General features: G+C 44.4%; 1 protein-coding gene across 1 annotated transcript in view; it reads right to left on the bottom strand.

Moving 5' to 3' along the window:
• Positions 1–13,084, bottom strand: part of TOP2B (DNA topoisomerase II beta) — a 777,593-nt gene that overhangs the window by 263,874 nt on the left and 500,635 nt on the right.

Raw genomic sequence — 13,084 nt, 5'->3', positions numbered from 1 at the left:
TGGGATACGAATTTGTATGTCATTGGCATAAATAAAATGCATTAGACCTAGACCAGAAAGCAGATGGCATAGGGGCAACATACAGATGTTAAATAATGTTCCAGAAATGGCTGAACCCTGTAGGACTCCTGTATTAAGTTTTATTTTTTCTGATAATGAGTTGTTAATTTTAACCTGAAAGTTTCGATTCATTAGGTATGAAGAAAACCATTGTAAGGTAGTTTTTGTAAGTCATATTTCGGTTAGTCTTTTCAGTAGACTTCCCAAGGAAGTTCCTCAAACTGATAATGTATATACAGTATGCTGGCAAATACATTACATAAAGTCAAAATGAAATGGTCTATCTACATTTACATATTTCTAGCGATATATATAGCATTCAGAATACTTTTCATTTCATAAAGGAAAAAATGGTAATAGTCAAGGCTTAGTAGTTTAGCATAACATAAGATAACATAAGAATGGCCATACTGGTGGGCGCTCTCAAGCAGTGACCAATATGGCTGCCTGACTTCCCAGCTCTGCGCGACCTCACCCACAATTTCATGAGAAACCTATAGAAACGGGTAATGTTTTGATATTCAGCTGAGCCTTATATTTCTGACTATGGCTACCGCCAAATCGGGCAAAATTGAGGAAGCTTTCGCAGCTGCTTCCGGCTCCAAAAGAGCGAAACAAGGTCTGCCATCACCAGACAAAATCGTGCAGTCAAAATCAATTCCGTCGGCTGAACTAGTTTTGATGGAACTTAAGCAACTGAAGGACATGATTCAACTGAACATCGATACTACAACCGGGATCCGGAATGATTTACAAAATATGTCCACCCAAATGAATAACTTTCAAGTGTGATTAGAAGATTTGGAGACACAAACCTCGGCCCTCACAATCGCCACTGCGTCATTCCTGCGGATTTCTCGAGACCTTGAAAAAAACGCAACAAGAAATTGAAGACCTCTCCAACCGGAATAGGAGGAACAATATTTGCATTTTGGGTGTCCCTGAAGGAGCCGAAGGATCAGACATGTTCGCGTTCCTTTTAAAATTAATACCTGCATGCCTGCAACTTCATTTCGAACATTCTTTTGAAATAAGATCTTCTCTAGAAATCACATGATCTTTGGCAGTCTATTATCTTTGACAGTCTATTATCTTTGACAGTCTATTATCTTTGGCAGTCTATTATCTTCGGCAGTCTATTATCAAAACCCAACCTCTAGCCTATATTAGGCACCGCTCATGTTAATTATGTTATTACCCCCATATATCTTAATTATGTTATTACCCCCATATATCTTAATCCAAGTTAATTCGACCTGTTCATTGTAAGACATTTACTTGTCATTGTTGTTATTGTTTAAAATGTAAACCGAATTGATCAATAATTTTGTTATTGGAAAGTCGGTATAGAAAAATGCTAAATAAATAAATAAATAATAGAAAGAGCACATAGGATCCCTTCGCGCCCTTCTCGCACCGCCAAATATCCGAGGCCTATCATATTTAAGGTTCTGAGATATCCACAGGCTCTCCTAATCTTAACGGCGAGAGGCAAGGCTCCCGTACAATTTCAAGGTAATAGCCTTCTTTTTGTTCCTGATTTAGTGAAATCAACAGCAGCCAGGAGGAAGGCCTTTTTGGCACTGCGGCCCCGATTACAATCCCTGGGAGCACGTTATGGGCTGCTATATCCTGCCCAAATGCGAGTTACTTTCCATAATCAAACTAAGCTTTTTTTTCAACCTGAAGATTTAGCAGATTTTTTGCAATCTTTGAAACAGGGCTCATCCATGGTCACTTGAAAGAGCTCTTCTCTTTTCTCATCTCATCAGACTCTTATATACCCGATTAATGCTGTGGTCTTATCCTACCACGTACATTACAGATGCTGTGCCCAGAAGAAACCATTAATTTTCTTTATTACTTAAGAATTTTCTTTTGTACACAGAGATTTCTTGTTTTCAGCATCATGCTTATACTATGTTCATTCTAAATAGTATATCACAACCAATCTACTGAGATAGTTATCTGGGCAAACATGACCGATTAAGACTTTGTTTTTTCTTATGGTGAGGGTCAGGGAGTCAATGGCCCACTCAGAGACCCCATTTTTTTTGATATTTAGTGCCTAACACCTAAAGGCACCATGTTTTGTGCTGCTTCTTTCCATTTCTTCTTTTTTATAATTGGATTTCCTTTGATTATTGTTTTTGCCCTAAGAATTTTCAATCTGTACAGTCCAGTGTCACGCAGAGTTCTTATTTCATCTCCAGATGGTAATATACCTGGAACACTATCTTTACAGGCTGATCATATCTTCCCACGGATTCACATTGACTTTTTCCCATGGCATAGTCTCGCATGGAGTTCAAGCTAGTTTCGCTTAATGTCAATGGTTTCTCACACCCAATCAAAAGGAAAAAGATTTTGACTTACTTGCAATCTCTACATACTGACATTGCCCTTTTACAAGAGACCCATCTCTCTCCACATGAAGCTCTTAAACTCCGTCAACAATGGGTGGGTCAGGTATATTTTAGCACAGCTATACACAAAAAAATAGGCACTGCCATCTTGATTCATAAGCACCTAGGAACTCAAGTCACATATCAGATGGCTGATCCAGACGGAAGATGGAATTTGATCCAATTTACTATCTCATCTGAAACGTTTACTCTTCTTAACATTTACGCACCAAATGTTGATGAGCCAGACTTCTTTCATTCATCATTTGTCCCAATGCATTATAGAAGATGATTTTAATCAACTACTTGATCCATTTTTGGATAAACGTACCTCAGTTAGAACAACTATATCTAAATCTACAATGACTTTGAGACATCTATGCCAAACATTTGGCCTGTCAGATCCCTGGCGTCTATTATATCCTACAGGAAAAGACTTCACCTTCTATTCCTTTCCACATTCATCCTATTCCAGGATCGATTTCTTCCTTACTTCCCATACATTGGTATCCAGGATATCAGTGGCAAAAATCTGTCCAATTCTCATCTCAGACCATGCAGCTGTTACTCTCACATATAACCTACAAACAGCCATCCCATCAGATCGGCAGTGGAGATTCAATTCTTCCTTACTTGCAGAATCAGACTTCTCTGAGCTAATTCAATCTAAGATTTCTGAGTACTTCGATAACAACACCACTCCTGATGTCACCCCATCCTGATCAATCGGGATTTATTAAGAACCGATTAATAGCAAATAATACATGTCTTTTTTGCACATTCATGAGAAGGCACTTTCCCTTTCCCAACCTGTAGTGGCAATATCTCTAGATGCAGAAAAGGCCTTCGACCGGGTCAAATGGCCTTTTCTATTTGCAGCATTAAACTGGTTTGGGATAGGTCCTACATTTCTTTCCTGGATTAAACTTCTATACACCTCCCCATCAGCCTTTTTATACATAAACAATCTGGCCTCTTCCTCGTTTTCCTTTTTTAGAGGAACGCATCAAGGTTGCCCTCTATCCCCGCTTTTATTCAACCTGGCTTTGGAACCCTTATTACTGGCAATTCGTCAAATGCCGTCTACTGAAGGTGTAACCATAGGTTCTGAAATGTACAAATTGTCCGCTTATGCAGATGATGTTCTTCTTTTTTTTTTTTTTTTAACTAACCCCACTACTTCTCTTTCCAGTTTATTTGATTTGATTTCCTCATTCTGCCTTATTGGGATATAGGATAAACTGGCATAAGACAGAACTACTTTCTCTGAATTATCCAGGTTCTATGGTAGATCTCACCCAACTGTCTATATCTAAAGTTAAGAATGGGCTTAAATATTTAGGGATCCACTTCTTCACTGATCCTGCACTCACACTAACCAATTGTGAAACCACAATACTGCACCAATTAAGAGAAGCTGCTCTGCAATGGTCCCCCCTTCATCTTTCTTGGTGGGGGAGACTTGAATCAATTAAAATGGTACTGGCACCAAAGATCTCCTATATATTAAGAATGATACCAATTCACTTCCCCAGAGATTTTTACATGCAAATAGATAGACTACTGCAAAGATTCCTATGGCATAATAAAACCCCCAAAATTGCTCTATTTATTTATGCAATTCTTATATACCATTGTTCAAAACACAAGGTTCTATCTTTACGGTTTACATAGTACAAGCTAATAAATAACAGTTAGAAACAGAATAATTACAATAAAAACCAATAAAATAAAATAATAAGATGGCTAAAGTCAACTATAATATAAAAATAAAATAAAATTAAGAAAGTTTAAGAAAGATAAAAAGGTAAAAGTTGTCTAATATATTGCAGACTTATTAGTCATCCTGTGCCTTGATTCCAAATGCTTGTTGAAAGCACCAGGTTTTTAGGTCTTTCTTGAATCTCTTTAAATTGTCCTGCATTCTTAGTTCTAATGGTAAATTATTGCAAAAATTAAAAGCGACAAGAGAATGCGGGGGAGTGAATTTCCCTGACTTTTATGCTTATCATCAAGCATTCATACTGGAATACTCTTTTTGGGCATTTCAATGTTGTATGTAAACCGGAGTGATTTGTAGTTCTTACAAGAACATCGGTATATAAAAATTAAAAATAAATAAATAAATATGGGTCTCACTATTTTAGAGCTGACTCTGATTGTTCATACTTACCTAGATGGCTATCAATAGAGAAACATTTGTTAGCTCCCTATCCCACTGATTGCTTCCCTGGTATGTCCCTTCTACCTAGACAGGCCTCTAACCCAATACTACGTACATTGCATTGCACTTTCACTGAATTAGAATCTTTTAGACCAATTGGAACCTGCCCATGGAAAACCTCCAAGTTGGCCCCTATATGGCACAACCCAATGGTTAAGATTGGGGGGGGCATCCTATCAACTGGCCTATCTGGCAAGCGGCTGATATTTGGACCCTCTCCGCTTTCTTTAATAACAATTTCCTCATCTCATTTCAAGACCTCCAAACTAAATTTGGGCTTCCACAAACACAATTTTATGCTTGGCTACAGCTTAGAAGCTCTCTCCCTAATTCAAAAGTCCGAGATTTCACCTTCGATAAGCTCCCATACCTTTATACTAAATATCGGGAATTCGAGATCAAGGGCCATTTAGCTTCCCATTTTACAAACTGGTAAAGGAATTATAGGAAAATTATGTTCTTACCTGATAATTTTCGTTCCTGTAGTACCAAGGATCAGTCCAGACTGCTGGGTTATGCCTCCCCTTCAGCAGATGGAGTCAGAGAGAAAACTGAAAGTACCCCCTAGATATACTGGTGTGCCACCTGCCATCCTTCAGTATAGTTGATATCAAAGCAGAAGAAAAGTAAAATAACTCCTCCGCTCACTTAGCCAATTAACCATGGCAACTGTCTAGATCAAGTAGTAAAATTCTGTCAAGGAAAAAACAGCAACCTACTGAATAAAACGAAATGCGCAAACAATGCAAACACTAACCCTTCATTAATAAGGCACCACCCCCAAAATGAAATGAAATGGATCTCCACTTACCCTGTCCAAAGTGGAACAGCTATAGGAAAAAAGGATTCGAGCGGACTCTCCTGACACACAATATCGGGCGGGCGTCTGGACTGATCCTTGGTACTACAGGAACGAAAATTATCAAGTAAGAACATAATTTTCCTTTCCCTGTAAGTACCAGGATCAGTCCAGACTGCTGGGATGTACCCGAGCCGCCTTAAATGGGGTGGGACCCAGAGAGTCCCGCTCGAATTACACTGCTGCCAAAGGAATCAGCCGACGGCCCTCGAACATCGACCCGATAATGTCGAGCGAAGGTATGCAACGACTTCCTCGTGGCCGCCCTGCAAATCTCCTGGGTAGAAACCAGTTGACTTTCTGCCCAGGAAGTCGACTGAGAACGTAGAGAATGGGCCTTGAGCCCTTCAGGAACCGACTTACCACAACCAATGTACGTGGATGCGATTGAGGTCTTCAACCAACGGGCAATGGTTGCTTTGGAGGCCTGCAGCCCCTTTTTGGGCCCCTGCCACAAAACAAACAGGTGATCCGACCTTCTAAAGTCATTAGTGACCTCCAAATATTGCAAGAGCACTCGACGAACATCTAAACGCTTCAACTCGGAACTTTGAGAAGACTTCAGCTCCGTTTTCGAGAAAGATGGCAATTCCACAGACTGATTAACGTGAAAAGCCAATACAACCTTAGGCAAGAACGAAGGAACCATACGCAACGACACTCCGGAGTCTGAAATACGCAAGAACGGCTCTCTGCACGAAAGTGCCTGTAGCTCCGATACCAGACGGGCGGACGCGATGGCCACTAAGAACATGGTTTTGAGTGTTAGATCCTTTAAGGAGGCCCGCCTAAGAGGCTCAAAGGGGGCTATGGTGAGGCCCTTGAGAACCAAGTTCAAGCTCCACGAAGGACAAGGGGCTCTGAGAGGAGGGCGCAAGTTCCGAACGCCCCGCAAGAATCTGGCTACATCTGGGTGACACGCGAGAGAGGATCCTCCAATCTTCCCTCTCAAACAACCCAGAGCCGCTACCTGGACTCTCAGAGAACTGTAAGCCAAACCCTTCTTCAGACCATCCTGCAGAAACGTAAGGATATCCCCTACCGACGCCCGGCGTGGCGGAACTTCAGAGGCAGCGCACCAGGAGTCAAACACTTTCCACACTCTGGCATAAGTAAGCGTGGTAGAAGGCCTCCGCGCGCGAAGCAGCGTGGAAATGACAGGTTCTGAATAGCCTTTCTTCCTCAACTGCCTCCACTCATAAGCCAAGCCGCCAGAAAAAAGTGATCCGCTAGATCGAAAAATACCGGTCCCTGCCGAAGTAGGTTCAGAAGGTGGCCCAGACATAAGGGCCCATCCCTCGCGAGATTGACTAGATCCGCAAACCATGGTCTTCTTGGCCACTCGGGAGCCACTAGAATCACTGGACCGCGATGGGATTCTATGCGTCTTAACACCTTGCCTACTAGGGGCCAGGGAGGAAACACATAGAGTAGGATGTGACAAGGCCATGGAAGCGCTAGTGCATCTACCCCTTCCGATCCGTGTTCTCGTCTCCGGCTGAAGAAACGCGCTGCCTTGGCATTTAGCCGAGTCGCCATCAGGTCCAGGCACGGCATCCCCCACCGCCGGGTGATGAGACTCATTGCCTGGGTCGAGAGCTCCCACTCTCCGGGATCCAAGTATTGACGACTTAGATAATCCGCGTGTACGTTGTCTACGCCTGCTATGTGAGTGGCCGCGATGCGGGCTAGATATCGTTCCACCCAGGTCATTAACAAGGACGCTTCGACCGCCACCGGCTGACTTCTCGTGCCGCCCTGGCGATTTATATATGCTACCGCGATTGCGTTGTCTGATAGAACTCGAACCGCCCGACCTTGTACCATCGGAAGAAGGTGACGCAAGGCTAGACGTACCGCTCTGGTTTCCAGACGGTTGATGGACTAAGAAGCCTGTCGAGGGGTCCACGTTCCTTGTACTGCTCGTGATTGACAGACAGCTCCCCAGCCTGTCAGACTGGCATCCGTCGTCATTATGACCCACGGGGGGGGGGGGGGGGATCGAGGTCCACTCCCTGTAAGAGATGGTCCGGGATCAACCACCAAGCTAAGCTGGACCGTGCCGGCTCCATCAGTGGCAACTGAACACCGTAATCCCCGGATCTCTGGTCCCAGCGAGAAAGGAGAGCCTTTTGCAAAGGCCGCATATGTGCAAAGGCCTACGGCACCATCTCCAGAGTAGAAACCATATGCCCAATGACTTGTAAATAATCCCAGGCCGTAGGTAACGGGAGGTCCAGCAGGTTTCGTACCTGAAACATTAGGTTCTCCATCCTCTGCTGCGTCAGGAATACCTTGCCCACCAAGGTATCGAAACGTGCTCCCAAAAATTCCAAATGCTGACTTGGAACGAGCTGGCTCTTGGCAAAGTTGACTACCCAACCTAGCGATTGAAGTTGCTGTACTACCGACTGGACTGCTCGCCTGCACTCACTCTCCGACTTCGCCCGGATGAGCCAATCATCTAGGTAGGGATGCACCAATATTCCTTGACGTCGCAGAAAGGCTGCGACTACTACAAGAACCTTGGTAAATACTCTCGGAGCCGTAGCTAACCCGAATGGAAGGGCGCAAAACTGGAAGTGCTCCCCCAACACCATGAATCTCAGGTACCTCTGATGACGTTCCCTGATCCCAATGTGAAGATACGCCTCAGCTAGATCCAAAGAAGCTAAAAATTATCCCTTGTGGACGGCCGCAATAACAGACCTTAGAGTCTCCATGTGAAACCGGGGAACACGCAAGGCCTTGTTCACTCGTTTCAAATCCAAAATTGGCCAGAACGTACCTTCCTTCTTTGGGACCATGAAGTAAATGGAATAGCGGCCTGTCCTTGTCTCGTCCGGAAGAACGGGCAAAACTGCTCCGAGGGTCCGTAAGCGGTTCACAGTTTGGGCTATAACCAGTTGCTTTTCCCGAGGACAGCAAGGAGACATCATAAAAAGGTCCCGGAGGGGCCGAGCAAATTCCAACTCGTAACCGTAACGCACAACGTCGAGGACCCACTGATCTGACGTGACCTTGACCCATTCCTCCCAAAACAGGGACAACCGACCTCCGATGCGGGGGAAGGAGGAATGGGTCCGCGCGCCTTCATTGCGAAGGTTTTCCGGCAGGCAAGTGCTGCGAGGATCCCAATCGCTGCGGTCGCCTGCCTCGAAAGGAAGGAGACCACGGTTGAGACCTGGGACCTTGTTGTTTCTGGGAAAAGGAGCCTCCCCTTCCGATGCGAAACCGGCGCTGTCCTCGGAACCGGGACCGTACATTCCCGAAAGATCGAAACTGACGGGGCTTGTCCTCCGGTAATTTATATACCTTATTATCCCCCAGGTCTTTGATGAGTTGATCTAATTCCTCACCAAACAATAACTTCCCCTTGAAGGGGAAAGAGGCTAGACGCGATTTAGAGGAGGCATCTGCCGACCAACGACGGAGCCAAAGTAAACGCCGAGCAGCGACCGTCGATGACATAGTACGGGCCGAGGTTCTCAACAGATTATACAAGGCGTCCGCCGTGTAAGCGACCGCCGCTTCCACACAGTTGGCCTGTTCCGCCTCGGCCGGCGGGAGCTCCTGCGTGGTAAGCAATTGCTGAACCCAGCGGAGAGTGGCTCTCTGAACCATACTGCTACACGCCGCTGCACGGACTCCCAATGCTGCTATCTCAAAAATGCGCTTCAAAAGAACCTCTAACTTTCTGTCTTGGAGATCCTTCAAGGCTACTCCTCCCGTGACGGGAATGGTAGTATGCTTAACCACAGCAGTGACCGCCGAATCCACGGAAGGAACCTTAAAAATCTCCAAAGAATCTGAGGGCAGGGGATATAACTTATTCATTGCCCTGCTAACGCGCAGGGATGCCTCCGGAACCTCCCATTTCTTAGATACGAGCTGTATCACCTTGGGATGTAAGGGAAAGGTTTGTGGGGGGGCCCTCAGACCCGCCATAGCTACATCCCCTGTGGACGTATCTGTGTCTTGCTGCGGCGCCGGGATTTCTAATTCCTTCAAAACATGCAGGATTAAAAAGTTCAGCTCATCCTTGCCAAACAGGCGCAAAACCTGGGGGTCATCCCCTTTGAGCGACCCCTGAGCGTCCGAGACCTCTGTCCCTGCGCCATCCGGAGAGCCCTGGGTGAAATCTGGGCCACCCGTACCCCCTAATGAGTGAGTTCTGGCTCCATCTGAAGCCCCCGCCTTTCCATGAGCCCCAGACTTTCCTGGGACAGGAGACACCTTAGGAACCTTTGCGGGAGGGGGTTCATCCAACTCCCAACCTGCCTCTGCCTCTAAAAACGCTTGGTGCATTAATAGCACAAATTTTGAAGAAAATGGTACTTTCCTTTTATTTGAGCCCCCCGCGGGTTGTTTCTGAGGGGGGGGGGGGCCCGAGGAGCATCCAGGTCTGACCCACTGCGCGGGCTTAAGGCAGGCAGCGAGAGAGGAAAGGAATCCTCATCCTCCGATGCCGAATCAGCAGGCTGCCGCGTGGTGAAGATGGCCGCCGGCTCCCTCTCACAGGAAGGCGGGGCTGACGACCGCGCGGCTGCCAGTCTCCCCTGCCGCGTCGAAGAAGAGGCTGAAGTGCAGCTGCGGGCAGCGCTTGGCCCCCGGGAGGGTCCCTCGCCCCCAGGAATGCAGCGGGAGCAGAGACCCTCCCTGGAGAGTCGCGCCCCCGCCCTACCACAGGCCGTGCAGGCCGAAGACCGCGGCATCCGGAGACTGCAGGTAAAAAGCGCGCCAAAGGTAAGTTGCCTCTGAACAGAAAAATCGCGCCAAAACTAGGCTGCTTCAGCAAGCTGCCAAATTGCCGGGTGAACAAATATCCACCCCCTCCGGCGTCCCTGGTCAGCGTGGCTAGAAGCGCGGCAGGCTAGGGCTTTAAAATAGATCACTGCCTACAGCCAACAGGACTTACGTGTCCTTGATCATCTCCTTACTATTTTTTTTTTTTTATTAATAAAGAAAGCCCTCTTCAGATTAAAAACCTGGAATGAATACCCATGGGGGGGGGGAGGGTGACCGGCCCACCGGTAAGCTCTCCCCCAGGACCAAAGGGACATACTAATCCGGGTAAAAGAATGAGAGCAATGCTCTCAGCGCCTGCCTGAACGCTGCGCTTAAGAAAAATAGAACACCCACTGGTCAAACAAAATCTTTCTTTTTTTTTTTTTAAACTAGGAAGAACCAGTTGATCTAGACAGTATAGACAGTATAGGCAGGAAAGTAAAAAATAACACCTGAAAGGAATTTAGTCAGGACAGACAGGACCGCAGGTTATGCCTCTCAATCTGCTGGAGTCAGAGGAAATACTGAAGGATGGCAGGTGGCACACCAGTATATCTAGGGGGTGCTTTCAGTTTTCTCTCTGACTCCATCTGCTGGAGGGGAGGCATAACCCAGCAGTCTGGACTGATCCTGGTACGTACAGGGAACCTCTTCTAGGTCTAAGACGGTGGTGCAGCCCCTATGGACTGCAGAACTTTTACAGGTGTCAACCTCAGTGAAGAGGCAATACCTCTGGAAGGTATCCACCCGTATATCTCTATCATCTAGTTTGACACAGACCTCTTATTTCATACTTCACAGAACTGTTTGGACCTCTTGAAAATTGTATAGAGTGGGTCTACTTACATCTCATGCTTGTTGGACTTGTTCAGCACAAAATGCTTCCCTGAGTCACATGCTTTACTTCTGTCCATATGTACAAACCTTTTGGACGCAAATATGGTCTGTAATTTCTAACATACTCCATTTTCATACCCCAAATACCTATTCTTTAGTAATTCCTCAAGGGAGCGGACCCTTCTTTAAATCTTCCCATCTCCCAGTGTAAACTGCTTGATTTTCTTCTCATGGTAGGAGTACATAATGTTACCTCCAACTGGAAAAGAAGCAATTTGCTATCTGAACATCTATGGTGGAACTCAGTTTGCCTGTACTGCAAATATGAAAAAGCAATGGCGATTAAATCTCAAATACGGAAGCCTTTAAGACTCTCTCTACATCAGGAAATACCCTTTCAGATCAGTCCTAATCATACTACTCTGCGAAACACACTGATTATTTCCCTTCTTTTTTCTTTCCTTATTTTTCTTTTTCCTTTGTTTTCTAGTGTTATCTCCTTCACTTTACATTTTCACCTTACTTTATTTCTTTATTTCTCTTAATATTAACCTATTATCAGACCCTGAATGCTTATAAGGGTTACATAGTCTTATTGGCCGAATGTAATATGTGAATACATCCTTTTGTACTATTCTATGTTATGTTTTATCTGCTTGCTTACAATGTATGTGAAATGATCCCTTTCTTTTTCACAAAAATGAATAAACAGATTTAAATACAAAAAAAAAAAAAAGAACTGTCATACTGGGTCAGCCCAAGAGTCCATCAAGCCCAGTATCCTGCTTCCAACAGTGCTTAATCCAAGTCGCAAGTACCTGGCAAGTACCCAAGCATTAAATAAATCACAAGCTACTATTGCTTATTAATTAATAGCAGTTTATGGATTTTTCCTCTAGGAACTTACCTAAACCTTTTTTAAACCCAGTTACACTAACTGCTGTAACACATCCTCTGACAATGAATTCCAGAGATTAACTATGCGCTGAGTGAAAAAGAATTTTCTTCAATTTGTTTTAAATGAGCTACTTGCTAACTTCACGGATTGCGCCCTAGTCCTTCTATTATCTGAGAGAGTAAATAACCGATTTACATTAACTTTTTACAAGTCCTTTCATGATTTTGTAGACCATTTGATTTTGGCGTTAGAGCTGACAACACTATTTTCTTTGTCCCAGCAAAAGCACTTTAAAAAATCTGTATGTCTTAGAAGTTTTATCTGTCTCACCTACCATATTGTACAGACAAGTCAGCAAGAGGAAAGGCAACAAATTATGCCAATGTTATGCTTGATAAAATTTTGTTTAAAAAACAGAACTTGTGGTCAGTTTGGTGGCTCAGTGGCAGTGCTATGTACTGTCATACAGAGAGACCTAGGTTTGACTACCAGTACAAGTCTTCCACTCACCAGATCAACCAGGGCTGGGGATGCCACAGAGGCAGTATTCACAGTCCCTGGGTGGAGGGCAAGGAAGAGTCAAATTCATTATGCAAAATTAAAACCTAGTATCCAGATTTAGGACACATGATTGCAAGATTCTAGAGCACAGTCTTCTGTCTAGAATTATCAATGCAATGACTAAACTAAAGTAAATTGGAAGAGGATATAAAATAAGGGAACAAATCCCTGGGTAGTTGTAAATGAAGGCTTATTGCATCAGATCCCAGCCCTGGTTCTATTTCATCTAAAATCCTAAAGGAATAAAAGAGAAACTGTTAGTAACAAACAGATGTTTCATCTGTTAAAAAGCAGAATCTGAAGGGAAATAATAAAAATTGAAAGTCAGCTGGTGTAAAAAAAAAAAATATAGTATAAAGGGTATATTTAAATAAACTTTGGAAAACACAAAATAAATCTATGAATAGCAAAAAAGCTAAAAGCTACCTTGTACAGAGATACCACTTCTCCTC

The sequence above is a fragment of the Rhinatrema bivittatum genome, chromosome 2 (genome assembly GCF_901001135.1).
Source record: "Rhinatrema bivittatum chromosome 2, aRhiBiv1.1, whole genome shotgun sequence".
Taxonomy (NCBI): domain Eukaryota; kingdom Metazoa; phylum Chordata; class Amphibia; order Gymnophiona; family Rhinatrematidae; genus Rhinatrema; species Rhinatrema bivittatum.
This window is presented reverse-complemented; position numbering and strand designations above follow the sequence as displayed.